The sequence below is a fragment of the Triticum aestivum genome, chromosome 3A (assembly GCF_018294505.1).
Source record: "Triticum aestivum cultivar Chinese Spring chromosome 3A, IWGSC CS RefSeq v2.1, whole genome shotgun sequence".
NCBI classification, from domain to species: Eukaryota; Viridiplantae; Streptophyta; class Magnoliopsida; order Poales; family Poaceae; genus Triticum; species Triticum aestivum.
In genome coordinates this window covers 29,042,800-29,060,596 of record NC_057800.1, presented here as the reverse complement: position 1 = coordinate 29,060,596, position 17,797 = coordinate 29,042,800, and positions in this window count along the sequence as shown.

Here is a 17,797-nt window from a genome sequence, read left to right as displayed (position 1 = left end):
TTGCTACCATTATGATCTCGCTGTTTGAACCTCAATACTTGAAAGAACCAACTGTCACAGACACCGACAGACTCTTGGCAATGTTCGACGTAAGAGGGTATTGAGGTTTACTCGGATGTCTTGATTGCATGCATTGAAGTTGGAAGAACTGTCCAAAAGCTCCACAAGGGAAATATGAGGGCCATGTTAAGAAGCAAACTATCATTCTTGAAGTTGTTATGTCACAAGATCTGTTGATTTGACACGCCCTCTTTGGCATGCCCGGGTCTCACAGTGAAATCATTGTACTCCAGCAGCTCCATTGTTTGCTTGGGAGACTAAAGGGAAAGCTCATCTTTGAATCTATATTGTTAATGGGCATGAATACAATATGAGCTACTATCTGGTTCACGGGATCTATCCTTCATGGGCTACCTTTGTTATGACCATCTCTGAGCCAGTTGGTCAGAAAAAGTATCACTTTTCCAAAGATAAGAAGCAGCTAGAAAGGATGGGAGAGGGCATTCGGAGTGCTCCAACCCCGTTCTGTAGTTGTTGGTGGACCTGCTAAACAATGGGATCCGACGACATTGTGATAGGTGATGACATGTTGTGTGATCATGCATGTGATCATGCATAACATGATCGTGGATGATGAGGATGAAGATGATGTCACATCTCTTGAATTTGAGAAGATGTGTGTTCCTATTGAACTTCCAAATAAGATCCGACCACGTTTGAGGAGTTTGTTCAAATGCATCAACAAATTAGGCGTCGAGCAACTCATGAGATACTCAAGAAAGATTTGATTGAGCACACATGGGTGGTTAAAGGGGACAACTAGAACATATGTGGTATTTGATTTCAAGTTTGAACTATGTTAATTTGAAAACTTTGTTGGATTGTACTATTTAAGTTAGAACTACACGATTTGATATTATGTTATTTCGAGCTTGCGGACTTCGAAAAATAAAGTGACGGCTAGCTTTGGATGGCCGGCTTCCACATTAATGTCTGTATACTGGTTCCCACCTGTGCGCGGACAAATGTAATGTTCGATTTGGAGTTCAGCGTTGGAGACGCCCTAAGAACATCGAAGCCGCAAGCCCCACATGGGTATTACTATCCAATATGTGACAAATATTTAATTCATACTATGTGATAAATATTTTGTCAAATCAGGTGTACTTATCATTTTAGTATTTTGTATCAGGACTCGGCCTTAGCTAGAGTTTTATTTTTTAAAGGTTGCTTAGCTAGAGTTTTTCTGTGGTGTTATGATGTATAGCTGTGAGCTAGCATTGAGAACTGTAGGTGTCATTTGGATTGGGTGCACTTTATTAGAACATGTAATAATCCGGAGGGCATTATTCATATGAATTCACCCTTTCACCAGGGTGTTACCGTGCCACCGCCTAGCAACAACGACCTGCCGCGTCAATCACCTCACTGTCTCACAGCTTGGCCACCACCGAATTGGGGTCACAACAACAACACACAACCCAACCAACATTGTGAATTTCATGCAGAAACAGAAGTCGGGACAAGAGCAGTGAGGCTGCGTGGCAATCACACTGTTACAAAAATAAGATTTAATCCATGATGAGACCTATTACTTCGGTATCAACTACTGGCACTAACATGGTATCGGCCTGTTCTCTCCAACTTCCTGACGCCTCCCACTCATATGCGCGGAATAAGCTAATATATTTCATAACTATTTTCGAACAACTGACAACTATTTCCAATTGTTTGATCCACAAGATTAGAAACAATCAAGCTTTTGAAACGATTGGCGTATGAGGCCTCAATCCTGTGGATGGTGTTCATGAGTTTTTGTGCGAGAGATATATAAGAGTGGACACTGCAAAAGTGGAGAGTGAAAGGAGGCGTCTCTTAAAGACAGAGAAGGTAGAAGAAGTTTGCACGGAATCTTGAATATCAACCATGTCACGAATCTGGGCATGCGTCTCCCATTGGCGATGTACAACGCTAAGTGGCTAGCAATGCTCTTACTAGCGTTGCATTTTCCCTTTTGATGACCTTGTGGTACACGGTCCTATGTGTTATGAAGCTTTGCACGAAAGGACATACCATGTGTTTTATAGTTGTAGCACTACAAGAGTACAAACTTCATCCGCATGCATTGATTCAGCGGTGATCGACTCATTAGTATGGTCCTTGGATGGCATGAGACTGGGCATTTTACAAGCTCAGTCAATTTACCCATTTAATAAAGCGAGAGAACGGAGGCCAGACAATGACACTTCAAAAGTGTGGTCAAGTTTCCCAGTTTTCATCAATGATAGCAAACAGGCTACGATATGTATGATTAACTAATTTTTTTTTATTATAGCTCGACTTGCACTATCAGTTTGAAGAACGGAAAACTTTTGTTTTTCATAGTACTACTACTCCCTCCGTCTGAAAATACTTGTCATCAAAATGGATAAAAGGGGATGTATCTAGAACTAAAATACGTCTAGATACGTCCCCTTTTGTTCATTTTGATGACAAGTATTTCCGGACGGAGGGAGTATTTTCCAAGATTGGCACTGGCGACTATCAAGTAGAGTTTGATCCAATTTCTCTTTCACAATATATACAAGGAAATATTCATGGCGGAGAAACCCAATTGTTCTATTTTCCTGGGAGATGATTTCATTAGATTTTTTGATCAATATCTTGTTCAAGAAAACCAAGCATGATTACCCAAATGAGTTGGATCAATCTCCAATAATTAGAACTTCCAGTGAGTAACCCCCTTTGATAGATCAGGGCCTTGTTAACTTCAGCATATATTAATCTGGGAAATGTTAACCTAGGTCAATGATATGAGCTAAAAAGTCATGCTAAATTGAAACACATGTCAATACTGATATCATCATGTCAGGACTTTGCAGGCACAGAGCCATGACTCAGTCTAGTGAACTGATAGATTACGAGTCAAAACACCCAATCAGCCATCATCATCTGGTTTGTTTTGGGCGTCGTTTATGTCGTTGCCTCAATAGACCTTTTTATATTTTGAATCTCTTAGACTTCCTGGCTGTCAAATCTTTGCTTTATCTATAAAGTGGGGCGCTTTCTTATTTTCTGAACATTTGGGTTTGCTTTGTCACGTAAAACTAGCCAAGTTTTAGTCAACATTTGCTGTCAAAGTTAGACAAAAAACAACGACCTAGTTTAATGGGACTGGCCTAAGGGCAACACTAGCAAAGTCGTCATAATGGGCCAATCGCCATAATAGCTGATAATATGACGATTTTGATCCCCCAAAAAATTACTCTACAAGAGTCGCCATACCTTTCAAAATCATCATAACTTATGCAGCTCCATCCATATCTTGCCTCCTAACTTTCGTATTGGATGTCTCGGGGCCAACTTTTGGAGCACACTCCATATGACAGTTGTGTGTTGCACAAAAAAAAACTTGCGGTGGTCTCCCACCTCATGTGAGGGAGATTATGAAAAAATGATGTAGCATTGATGAGTCAGTCCAACAATACGAAGGCGGCCAATATGAAGACTCTGAGTTTGCACATCACCTTGATAACCTCCATAATGCATATGCCAATGTGGCGACTCTGCTCGATTTAACCTCCATAATGCATATGGCAAGCTCAATAATGCATAATGCATATGCCAACGGGTCAATAAAGCATTAGCTCAAACCAAAGTAGTGAAAATTTTGTTTTGTGTTGATAGAGCAGCAGTTTTTGTTTGTTTGTGGGGACAAAGTAGTAGTTGTTTCGGCTCATTTGATGGTTTGGTTTTCCCAAAAAGAATATCATAAACATTTTAAAAATGTTCACTTTTTCAAATAAGAAATATTCAAGTATTCAATCAAAATCTATTTAAAAATGTTTTTCTAAAGTCAAAGTATTGAAAAAAATTGTCCTTTTAAAAAATATTCACTTTTTTCGGAAATTTTATTTTTTTATGATAAGCTGTATGTGTTTTTTTAAAAAAGCTCAAAATGAAAAAGGATTCATGTTGCAAAAAATGTTCTCAAATTTTAAGAAGTCTTCAATCTTTTCGAAATCTACTCATTTTTCCTATATATTTTTTTATGGAAAACTAAATGGAAACAAAAAAGGATACAAAAGAAATCATTCGCTACAACACCCTGGATCTTACAGGAACATATAATGCACAGAGTTGCGACATGGGGCCGCCGGGCCGGCCTAGTATGGAACGCGACATGTGTGTCTAGCTGCCAATTTGACGCAAAGGATATATCTCACTTACTACGAGATGTATCCTCATTTGGCCACTGACGCTCGTTGCATGCTCGTGGGCGGACCACTAGAGCGGATTTGTAATGGTTCTAAGACTGATACATATCAGTTTTAGAACTTTCCAGGTGTTTTTTCCTTTTTGTGTTTGTTATCCATTTTCTTTGATTTTTTATTGTTGTCCTAGGCGTGTTTTCTTTATTGATTCTCCTCTATTTTCTTTTCTGTTTTCCTTCGTTTTTATTATTTTTATATTACATTTTAGTAAAAAAATCCATTTTTTCATTTTCAAATACTTTCCCGACTTCTCCTAGATACACATCGAACATTTTGGTTATATGGGTAGAATATTTTTCTGCTGCACGCTGAACATTTTTTTTCAAATACATGTTGCACAATTGGCAAACTGCACATAGAATCTTTTCTGAATACACAATGAAACATTTGTAAACACATGTTTGAACTGTTTTTGGAATTACATGAATATTGTTAAAGAATGCGATGGCCAATTTTATAAATAGTGCAAGCATTTTCTTATATGTTTATGCTTATTATTTTGAATGGCACAATTTTATAAATAGTGCAAGAAAATATTTAACATTTTTCAAAAGTATCATGAACATTTTTCTAAATGTGCAGAAAATATTTCAATGTTGTGAATTTTTTTTTACTTTCATCAACATCTTGTAAATGTTACGGACATTTTTTAACATTGCATGGACTTTTATTAAAATACTATCATTTTTTAATGTGTAAATATTTTTAAATGTCACGAATATTTTCTAGAAATCACAAGAAGAAACTTTAACACTCCCCAAGTATATGTTTTAAGAACTAAACAAAGTAAATTGTCCATATATATAATTAGTAAAACAAACAAACATGAAACACACAAGCCTCAGTACATAAAAGAAAAACAAAAGGCTATACGGCTCCCTACTTGGACGACTCACTACAAGATGCCCTGAAGCAAAGGAACACTCTGTCTCACTGGAGCCCATATTTGACGACCTTTGCGTCAAATTAGCGGCGCGACGGATAAGAGGCAGCTCCGACTGGACTGGCCCATCGAGCCGGGCGCGATGCGAGGTTTGAACTGGCAACTTGCTGCTGGTGATTGTGTGCTCATCGCAACTACAGCTGACGTTGTTGATTGTAGTGCAACGCGTACCTTAAAGAACTAACCGTACACATAGAACTGGACTGCTCTACAATAGCGAATCGGAATCAGATAATGGGGCGAACCAAGATTATTGTGAACAATTTTTTCAAAACAATTGAGAAACATTTTTTTCTAATTTTTTTGGAAGTGTATATTTTGTGAAAGTGTGAACAATTTTGCAATTTCTGAACAAATTATGGAAAACAAAAAAAAATTAATATGCGAAACAATATTTTGACAAGGCACAAATGTTCAAAACCGTGAACTTTTTTGAATTTGTGAAAAATAAGAATAATGAAACATTTCATGAAATTCCGAACAAAAAATTGAAACCGCGAACATTTTTGGAATTCCTGAACTGTTTTTGAAATTGTAAGAAAATTTCAAAAACACGAACATTTTTTAAAATTCCTGATATTTTTAAACCCTATATTTTTTCAAATATGTAAACAAGTTTTTGAAAAGGAAAAGGAATATTTTTTGAAAGTCTGAAGAATATTTGAAATTTAAACGTATTTTAAACAGGAAAAATAACATTTGAAAAGAAAAAAATAAAGAAGAAAAAAGAAATAAGAAATAAGAAACAGGAAAGTAAAAAAAACAAAAATGTAAAACAACGTATAAAAACCAAAACGAAACCAAAAAACTAGAGAAAGGAAAACAAAAGGCTTAAGATCCCTCTAGAAGTTTCGCAAACCTGTCAGAAACCTTCTCTTTTGGGGGAGGAAATGTCAGAAACCTTCTAGGAGAGTCACAAAGCTGTGTTTCTTGCACGCTTGGATGGGCTGGCCCAGTCAAGCGTTCAGCTGTGTGATCGGTCAACAATTTGCTGCAAAATACATCAGATAGGATTTTCCATGTCGCGCTGCAGGCCGGATAAGGTTGCGCCCTCTAGTTGACACAGTAGGGCTTAAGATCCCACAGTTTGTGATTTGTAGGCACAACTAAAATCTCACAATAGCATTTAGCATCCATTGTTCTTCAATCGGCGACAACCCGAAGAACATGGGAGCCATATCTCGCTTATAGCGAGATGCGTGCTCCCGCCGTCAGAAGCTTTTTCTCTGTCGCATAAGTTTATCTCACTCTGTCGCTCCCTGCTCGCTATATAGGTTTTGGTCCGTCTTTTAAAAAAAAAATCTGGATATGTTCATTTTCATTTTCTTTTGGTCTTCTCTATTTCTTTGGGGTTTTCTATTTTTATTTGTCCATTCATTCGGTATCTTCGTTCCTTTCACGGTTTTCTCTTTTCTTTCTTCATTTTTCTATATTTCCATCTTGATTGTCACTGGTTTCGTTGCCTTTTCTTTCTTTGTTTGTTCATTTTTCTTTGTTTCTTTGTTTTTTATTGGTTTTCTTGGTTTCCCTTTTAAATATTTTTGGTATATATCAGGAACATTTTTATAGGCACATTTAACATTTTCCAAATACGTGTTTCACATTTTCGTGAACTTATATTTTTCTGTTTAATTTCTCACGTAGACATTGTATATTTTTTATACATCAGGAAAGTTTTATATATACACATTTAACATTTTGGAAATACCTGATTAATAGTTTTTAAACATATTTTTATGTCATTTTTCCCATAAACAGTATGAAATTTTATGTATACATCAGAAATATTTATATATACACGTTTAATACTTCCCCAATACACGATTAAGATTTTATAAAACCTATTTTTTTATGTCTACTTTTTTCATACACACTGTATATTTTTTGCATACATCAGAAACATTTTTCATATACATGTTTAATATAATCTAAATACATAATTAACATTTTTGAAAACTTTATGTTTTTATGGCTTCTTTTTCCACATATATTGTACATTTTTTATGTGGTGTGGTTCCGTGATGCTAGGCCGTCAGCTAGCTCTAAGAATCTAAAGCATAGTTTTAAATAGCCGGCTATAGCCCCGCTATAGCTGTTTGAGCATGTTGCCGCTATTTTATTCCATGTACAATTTGCCTTTATAGCCTGGCTATAGCTGTTTTTAAGAGTTGCCGCTATATAGCATAGCCCTCTATTTAAAACACTGATCTAAAGTGAAATATTGTTAGAGTCTGTTGGAGCGATTGCTAGGGACTCCAGCGAGACCATTCCTGTCGATGGCCCGAAGCATGTCCCCTTGCAGTGAAGTGCAGATGGCTGAAGTTTTTGCTGTTCTCATGGCCTGACGGCTCGGTCCGCTGTGTATAATGGTGCACTCCTGGTTGAAATGAATTGCTCTGTTGTTGCAAAAGACCTTCAGCCGAACTGCACAGATCGACCAGTGGGATTCGTGACATCAAGCAGGATTCGCAGCAGTTTGCCTCGTATAAAATCAGTCTTGCCGGGAGAGGACAAAACAGACTGACCCATGAACTTGCTGCTTCTAGCAGAGATAATGGAGACACATCCTGATGCTTGCTGATGTGCCCACTGGGCTGCGAGACATTCTATACGCTGATTGTAACTTTGCAACTGAGTAATCTGATTACTCTTTCCCTCAAAAATAAATAAATAACGGGGGCACAAATGTCCTTCTAAAAAAAGTTTCCCACGACAACATTCATGAACTTATTGGGGCGTGCTGCCGTGGCATTGCTCCGATGGCTCAACTCCTGGTGATCAATCTGTCGCAGCATGGCCAGTGCCCACCCCCAGAATCAGGGTCACGACCCGCACGCCAACACAACGACATCGTGCATTGTATTCTGAAACACGAGTCGGAACATAGAGATCTGGGTCACACCGAGGTTGCGTGGCGCCCAAAAAACTAAAAATATGAGCTTGGCGAGGCGATTCTTGTAGACTTAGCAAAACTATTTTCACAGTCCTAGCTGCAGTTAGATCTCGCTAACTTCCTGATGACTCCAACTCCTACAAACATAGCCAGGGCATGACATTTCATCACCATTTTCAACAACTGACTACAAATTCCAATTGGTTGATCAAAAAGATTAAAACCAATCTTGATTTTGATATCATGGGTTATGGGGCATCGATTTTGCAGACCGTGCTCAGGAGTTTTTGTTTGTGTGTGAGAGATGTGGATAAGAACCCGCACTACAGAAGTGGAGAGCGGAAGTAGATATGTTGATTGGGGACTGTGAACATCAACGACCTTACTAAATATAGGCACACACCTCCTGTTGGCTGTGTACCACGTGAAGTGGCTACCAAAGTTCTCACTAGTGTTGCATTTGCTACTTTCATGACGTTGAGGTAGCCTGGTATATCTCTTATGAAGATTTGTGCAAAAAGACAGACGATGTGCATTGTAGTTTTTTCTTGTTGTTGTAGTGCTCAAAAAGGACACATGCGATCTGCATACATTTATACGTGGTGATCGGCACATTAATTTGGTCCCTGATCGCTAGATGGCATGGTATATCCTTTGACAAAGCGTTGGACCTACGGATTTTTTTCAAAGAAAATAGTGTGGTCGTTTGCCAAAGCAAAAAAGGGCTAGAAGTATTCATAACTATTTAATTGGAGAAGAGCAGTTGGACATGCACTATCTGTTTGAAAGAGAGGACATCTTTTCTTTTTCAGAATAGTACTAGTTTGCCCTAGATTGGTCAGGCCATCATTAGGTGTGGTTGATTTATCATTTCACCCAATGAGAGAAGGAGAGAGCAGCAACACAACAGATTCCACCAGACTTGTAGGAGAATAAAGACATCCGCATATGGTAGGCAGCAACAAAGCACATGCACTCACACACAAGCCCACATGCTAAATGATGTGCTTTCTTTTTTATTTCCTGGTAGGTGGCTCGTTTGTTTCTGACGCCTGATTTGGTGTCTTACTTGTATGTTAATGACGTCCCTTTGCCCATGGAGGTTTAAATGATGAAAGTAATGAAAATATAACAATTGGGAGGAATGGTCTAAGTTTTTTTTGTTTGACCTGCAGTCTAAGTATTTTTTTCCATAGGAGCCCAGAAAATGATCGGGTTCCACCTGTCAAATGTTCAGGGCCGGCCCTGAGGAGGGGCAGGGGGGGCGGCCGCCCCGGGCCCCCGAACTCCAGGGGCCCCCTCCCAGGAACGCAGTAGCACTGCCCAGGCTACGGGAAAACTACACGCTAGTAGCGAGCGAGCCCAAGTATAAATATTTCTACATTAGGCCTGCACTGAAGACAAATGTCATTGGGCCTGACCCAAGTAATAGTACGCATCCACCTGAATTTATGAGAGCGCATCACGCCCCTGGCGGCGCCGCTTGTCGTCTCACGCCCAGATCGCCGCAGGCAAGCTTGCTCGAGGAGTCGAGGAGGAGGCCCTGCGGACTGCAAGAGACATGGATGCGCATCGGAGCCCGATGGCATGCCCGAGCTGCATGTTCTGTACATATCAGCAACCGTTCATTTATGCTGTTTGGCAATATTGGTCTTGTGTATAGATCTGAAACAGATAAAAACAAGGAGTAATGTTCTGGATGGTGGTCTTGGCGAATCGTGGAATGCAGGCATCATTGCGGTAATTTACTCTTAGTTTGCAAATTTGCTCAGGTAGATAAGAATTACTTTGCAGTATCGCAGTAGCATTGGTTTAATTTTCAAAGTAGGAAATAATATTGCCCATATCATTCATATGGATGTGCTCAACTATCTTAATTTCTCTGATACTTTTATTTGTAATAATAACCTTAGCAATAGTCTGTCCAAGAACTACTCTGAACTTTAGATACAAATTTCTTTTAGGACAATATTCATGAACAATTTTTTTTAGTCAGATGTCTTGTGAATTGGGATAGATTCCTTGGTAGTTATAATATAGTCTGACATTAAACATAGCGTTCCATTTCAAGGATGTCTTGTGATAGATTCCTTCATTGGCCATGAACTTTTTCTTTCAAGAATACGCCATGGATTGGCATATTAATTTCATAGAAGAAAGGAAAAGAAGCCAATTACACCATATATAATGCATATAACGCTAGATAGGCTCTTGCCGGCCATCATATCTACTTGCAAAAACGTTGCGATGCGGATCCCATGCGTTTGCTGTTACATTTCAAATATAGAAAATATATATTGATTATTATTGTTATAAGGGCCCCGAGTTTTAGTTTCGCCCCGGGCCCCCAAAATCTCAGGACCAGCCCTGCAAATGTTAGTGCAACAGAAAGAGAAAAAGCATGCTGGTACAAAAGGTAAAGAACGAGCGAAGCTGCTGCGAGTTTTAGTGGAACAGAACGAGTGAAGCAAAGTTTTTTTGAAAACTAATTACATGGGGAAGATCAGCCTGCGCCTGAACCCAACTTGGTTCTAGACAAAATAATAAGCATCAAACAAAGTTCGCTCGTCACTTTCTCATGTCACGGATCATTGGCATGACCCACTCCACTGAACTTATCGATTATTTTCAGATACAAAAATATTCTCCAGAGAACACACGGATGTGACGAGCCGATCACAGTGTTAACTTAACACCAGGCCACGCAGTCAATCATGCACTACCTTTGGTTGCTCGATTACTCGAAACAAGCCAAATTTAGTTGCATTTCTAGGATCTAGACTGTGCATGACTTGCCATGAAAAAATGCGGCAAAAAATATATATCTTCATTGCTTGGCATGTATTTTGCAGAACCAGAAATGCCATGACCAAATTCTGCTTGTTTTGAAAACCTGCATTCGGAGTAGTCAGTTGGCATCATTAACGAGAAACATGGGCAAATAATCCATCTTGCCATCCGCGATGGAACAGACCGAGGACATGATCCAACTAGCCAAATTAACCGACCAGCCAAGCATCAAGGTCTGAGTTTCCGGCATGGCGCTTTGGCTGATGCCATGTCTCAATTTTGTAAAAAGACATTTAGACGTCATATCTTCTACTTTTAGTGTTTGTATGTGTATTTTAGGACCTCTGATGCATTTTACTTAGGATGACCTCTGTCAAGTGTATTAAATTGTTTTATGTATCTATAAGTGTATTGAATTGCTTGGTGAGGAACATCACAAAAATCACTACCTTGAGCCGCTGGCCACATCTGAATGGGTGCTGCAACGGCTAAATGATCGGCCGTTGTGGCCCATGCCATCGAGGGGCAAGGACGAGGATTGTTGCTACTGCGAGTGACTGGTCATTGTGGCAGGGGTTTTCCTTTTCTTTTTTCTCTTCTTGGTTGTGTGCCTCTGCATGCCTTGTTGGACATTTTGTTGGTGCAGATACTGGGTGTAATTGGTATCTTCACGATATTAATATATTTTCTGTTGGAATAAGCCACGGCGTGTGTGGTCGGGCATGGTGCGCGCGGGACGGGCGGGATACACTGATGCCGTCGGGCTCGTCGGGTTCGTCGGATGTGTCGGTGACGCGTGAGACGAACGGGACGTGTAGGACGCAGCAGCGTGGCGTGCATGTGTAGTGTGTGTGCGTGCTCGTGGCAGTAGCATGCGTGTGTACTGGTGGTAGTAGTCAGGCCCTGTTTGGTTCATAAGTCCTAGGACTTTTTTTAGTCCCAACTTATAAGTCCCAAATTCCTAAAAAGTCCCTACATGTTTGGTTCCCGAGACTTATAAGTCTCTATAAGGCCATATTACAACTATAAGTCCCTATAAGTCCTTCTTTGAGAGTCTTATTCCATAAGTCTCAAATGCCCATTTTAAGACCCTATAAGTCCCATCTAAACCAAATAAAAGGGACTTATAGGGCCTTAAAGTGGGCATTCCCATCTAAACCAAACAAGAGGAACTTATAGGACCTTAAAGTGGGCATTTGAGACTTATAAGTCCCTCCTGTTTGGTTTAGATGGGACTTATAGGGATTTATTTAAGTCCCTAGACCAATAAATCTCTGAAAACAAACACCCTCTCAGTCTGTTAGGTGTGGCCGATGGAGTGGAGCTGTCCGCGTCATGCGTCAGTGCATGCGTGGGATGGATAAGCTAGCTACTTGCATGGGCCGGTCAAGGCAGTTTGGCAGTGCAGGGATTAGTGGCCACGACCGGGTCATGTGCGTCGTGGGCATGCAGATTATGTCCGTGCATGCAGCGCGACGGATGCGTGGGCACTGCGTTTGTTGCCAAGGCTACAAAGCCGTCTTTGTAATTCATTGAGTGGTGGCAATGGGCACAGTAACAGGGCTGTGAAGCCGGGTGAAAACTCCAGTGTACTGTGTGCTTCTTCTTCTACTACCTCTAGCTACAAGAGAGAGAGAGCTGCAACAACAATTGGTATACAGAGCTTCGGTTCGGGCGATCACCGGCGACCATGGCGCTCGTCCCGCACGGCGGCGGCGCGGGCAGATCAGCGACGATGGTGATGCCGATGCTGATCGGGGACAACTACACGGTCTGGGCCATCAAGGCGCAGGCGATCCTCGATGTACACACCGTATGGGAGGCGGTGGCGCCGGGCGACGCGGCGGTGAACGCGCGGAAGGACAAGATGGCGCGCGCGTTGCTTCTCGGGGCGTTGTCGGAGGATGCGCTGCTGCAGGTGTCGACGAAGCTCACCGCCAGGGAGGTATGGGACTCCCTAAAGGTGAGGTTCGTCGGCGCCGATCGGGTCCGTGCGGTGAGGCTGGGGACGCTGCGCGGCGAATTCGACCGCATGAAGATGGCGGGCGGCGAGGAGCTCGACGTGTACGGCGGGAGGCTCGCGGCGATGGCGGCGAGGTATGCCAACCTCGGGGAGACGCTGGGCGACGCAGCACTTGTCAAGAAGTTGCTGGATAAGGTGCCAGATCGTCTCTTCCCCGTCGTCGCCGGCATCGAACAGTTCCACGATGTGACGACGATGGCGTTCGACGAAGCGCTCGGGCGGCTGCGTGTGTTCGACGAGCGGGTTCGGCGCCGTGGACAAGATGGCGGCGAGCGCGGGGGTGAGCAGCTGCTCATGACGGCGGCGCAGTGGGCAGCGCGGGAGCGTCGACACGGCGGTGCTCGGGACGACGACGACGGGCGCAGCATGGCGTCGGGGAGCGGCGGCAACAGGCGCATGCGCTGCTACAAGTGTGGGGAGCACGGGCACTTCCGGCACGAGTGCCCTCAGCTGCGGAAAGGACCGGCGGCGGAGCAGGCTCTCTTGGCCGGCGCCAACGTCGATGACGACGGACTCCTCTAGGCCGTGGCTTAAGGGGTGTGTGTTGGAATAAGCCACGGCATGTGTGGTCGGGTTCGTCGGGCGTGATGCGCGCGGGACGAGCGGGATACACTGGTGCCGTCGGACTCATCGGGTTCGTCGGATGTGTCGATGACGCGTGGGACGGATGGGACGTGTAGGACGCAGCAGCGTGGCGTGCATGTGTAGTGTGTGTGCGTGCTCGTGGCAGTAGCATGCGTGTGTACTGGTGGTAGTAGTCAGTCTGTTAGGTGTGGCCGATGGAGTGGAGCTGTCCGCGTCATGCGTCAGTGCATGCGTGGGATGGATAAGCTAGCTACTTGCATGGGGGATTAGTGGCCACGGCCGGGTCATGTGCGTCGTGGGCATGCAGATTATGTCCGTGCATGCAGCGCGACGGATGCGTGGGCACTGCGTTTGTTGCCAAGGCTACAAAGCCGTCTTTGTAATTCATTGAGTGGTGGCAATGGGCACAGTAACGGGGCTGTGAAGCCGGGTGAAAACTCCAGTGTACTGTGTGCTTCTTCTTCTACTACCTCTAGCTACAAGAGAGAGAGAGATGCAACAACAATTGGTATACAGAGCTTCGGTTCGGGCGATCACCGGCGACCATGGCGCTCGTCCCGCACGGCGGCGGCGCGGGCAGATCAGCGACGATGGTGATGCCGATGCTGATCGGGGACAACTACACGGTCTGGGCCATCAAGGCGCAGGCGATCCTCGATGTACACACCGTATGGGAGGCGGTGGCGCCGGGCGACGCGGCGGTGAACGCGCGGAAGGACAAGATGGCGCGCGCGTTGCTTCTCGGGGCGTTGTCGGAGGATGCGCTGCTGCAGGTGTCGACGAAGCTCACCGCCAGGGAGGTATGGGACTCCCTAAAGGTGAGGTTCGTCGGCGCCGATCGGGTCCGTGCGGCGAGGCTGGGGACGCTGCGCGGCGAATTCGACCGCATGAAGATGGCGGGCGGCGAGGAGCTCGACGTGTACGGCGGGAGGCTCGCGGCGATGGCGGCGAGGTATGCCAACCTCGGGGAGACGCTGGGCGACGCAGCACTTGTCAAGAAGTTGCTGGATAAGGTGCCAGATCGTCTCTTCCCCGTCGTCGCCGGCATCGAACAGTTCCACGATGTGACGACGATGGCGTTCGACGAAGCGCTCGGGCGGCTGCGTGTGTTCGACGAGCGGGTTCGGCGCCGTGGACAAGACGGCGGCGAGCGCGGGGGTGAGCAGCTGCTCATGACGGCGGCGCAGTGGGCAGCGCGGGAGCGTCGACACGGCGGTGCTCGGGACGACGACGACGGGCGCAGCATGGCGTCGGGGAGCGGCGGCAACAGGCGCATGCGCTGCTACAAGTGTGGGGAGCACGGGCACTTCCGGCACGAGTGCCCTCAGCTGCGGAAAGGACCGGCGGCGGAGCAGGCTCTCTTGGCCGGCGCCAACGTCGATGACGACGGACTCCTCTAGGCCGTGGCTTAAGGGGTGTGTGTTGGAATAAGCCACGGCATGTGTGGTCGGGTTCGTCGGGCGTGATGCGCGCGGGACGAGCGGGATACACTGGTGCCGTCGGACTCGTCGGGTTCGTCGGATGTGTCGATGACGCGTGGGACGGATGGGACGTGTAGGACGCAGCAGCGTGGCGTGCATGTGTAGTGTGTGTGCGTGCTCGTGGCAGTAGCATGCGTGTGTACTGGTGGTAGTAGTCAGTCTGTTAGGTGTGGCCGATGGAGTGGAGCTGTCCGCGTCATGCGTCAGTGCATGCGTGGGATGGATAAGCTAGCTACTTGCATGGGGGATTAGTGGCCACGGCCGGGTCATGTGCGTCGTGGGCATGCAGATTATGTCCGTGCATGCAGCGCGACGGATGCGTGGGCACTGCGTTTGTTGCCAAGGCTACAAAGCCGTCTTTGTAATTCATTGAGTGGTGGCAACGGGAATAGTAACGGGGCTGTGAAGCCGGGTGAAAACTCCAGTGTACTGTGTGCTCCTTCTTCTTCTACCTTTAGCTACAAGAGAGAGAGCTGCAACAACATTTTCTTTGTCAAAAATAAAAACATGCCGACTCCTGTTTGCCCATGCCAACCCCTGCCGCCTCCATCACTGCTACATGAGAGGACATGGAGGAGAGGACGTAGGATAAGGAGTGGGTCACAAGTGGCTAAGATTCGGCGCTCATGTTGTTGTTCAGTCCATGGGAGTTCTTCATTTCGACGGAGTCATGTGTTTGTTCATGTCATGAGCTTCAGAATCTCATTGTGTTCTTGCTGACGTCCTGGCGCCTCCAACTCCTACATATGATACATATGAGAAGCCAAGTGGACATTCCATCTTGAGGTTTCTAGCAATTAGTCTACTTTTTTGGTCGATGAATCTGAAAAATTAGAAGCAATAGATATTTCAAACTCCCGTCATGCGCTAGAGTATGGTTGCTGGTGATGCTGTGTTCACAAGTGCATTTGTTTGAGACAAGAATGAAGATCTAAGAGGGGTATTGGGGGTGAAGTGGGCTCTTTTTAATGACAGTGAAGGTGGCTCCTTTTAATGACGATATCAACTAACATGAGCTCCATGATATCAGTTGTCATCGATCCAAACACCTACTTTGATGTTTCCATGACCTGGAAGTGGGTGCACCCATGTGGCATCGATGCAATGAGCTGGTCCCAACTGTAAGATATGACGTCAGCCTTGTTCTTTCCATGACCCAGGAGTAGACGAATCGTACGGCGTCGATGCTATGTGTAGAAGGGCAAGTGCATTAAAACAAATAAATGCCCCATGCCGGGTTAATTTGTAGGTGATTGGCTCATTTAGTCTGTCCATGTAGTGCACGATACGTAAACAAAAAGTCTCATCCCCATTCCCTTCCCTTCACGTGCTCCATGAATGTACACTCCCTACTTAAACAAAGAGAAAGAAATGAAGACTAGTTATTTATTTTTTTTGGAAAAATAGGGTGGTTACCCTGTTTCACTTGTGTCACTAATTTTTTTGATAAGAGCATGTATAGATTGATTGGTAAATGAGCTCTGACATGTAGCTCGACCGTCCAAAACATCTTCCTAACCACAACAAAGTCGGTATTCCAAACCGTGTTTTGGATCATGAGGGATGCTGTGTTTGCATTTCGAGAGGATTTCGTTGTTAGTTATTCACATTGCTTACTCAGAAAGACTTGGCTCATGACCAAAGTTAGTATCAAATTCTATCTGTCCTAAAAAATTGTGTTCCAGAATTAAAGAACTCATCAATGAATATGGAAGAAGAGAGCTGGCCAACGGCAACATGCCCCAGCTAGACCAAGAAATCTACCACGCATTGTCCGCTTCCATCCAGACCAGCGTCTATCGATGCTACCGCGGCACTGCCTCCATTCTCTCGATTCGCAAGGTGGTTGACCCCCCGCGCGTAGAGTGTGGACAAGGACGAACCTCGGAACCTGATCGACCGGGACCTAAACAACATCAACAATGGACGGGGGAAACTTGGGGAGTGTGAACCCGATTACTTGTTTTTCCTAGGCTTCCGGGGCATATATATATATAGACCAACCGCACTGTCATTTCGGAGCATCAACTATACCACTAGTCCAGCAATCCTGCAAGTTTAAGGAGCATCAACTATACCACTAGTCCGGCAATCCTGCAAGTTTAAGCGTCCACGGTGCAGTACAAATCCAGATAGTCTTGTGTCTTGTCTACTAGTACAAACAAGCAAAACCGAGAGGGAACCAGGAAGCTGGGACTCCGTCCCACCGCAAGGAGACATAGGGCGGTGGCGTTCGTCGTGGCTCCAGAGGGAAACTCCCATTGGCCACGCACAATGTTAAGTGCCTAGCAATGCTCTTACTAGCGTTGCATTTTTCCCCTTTCATGTCTTTGTGGCAGATGGTCATATGTGTTATGAAGATTAGCGCAAAGGACAAACCATGTGTGTTATAGTTATAGCACTTAGCACTACAAAAGTACAAACGCCATCCGCGTGCGTTGATTCGGGGGTGATCGACTATTACAGGGTAAATTGACTGAGCTTGTAAAATTGACCATAATGTTCTCATGTGGATTATCCTTGGATGGCATGAGACCGACGATTTTACAGGCCCAATCAATTTACCCTTTAATAAATGGAGAGAATGGAAGCCAGACAATGATATTTCATCAATTAAAGCGAACAGGGTAGCTACAATATGTACGGTTAACTACAAAAAATTGAGCAGAACTCGACTTGCACTATCCATTTGAAAGAACATAAAACTATTGTTTTTCATAGAATATACAAGGAAAAATTCATCACGGAGAAACCCAATTGTTCTATCTCCCCGACAGATGATTTCAGTAGATTTTATGATCAAGATAT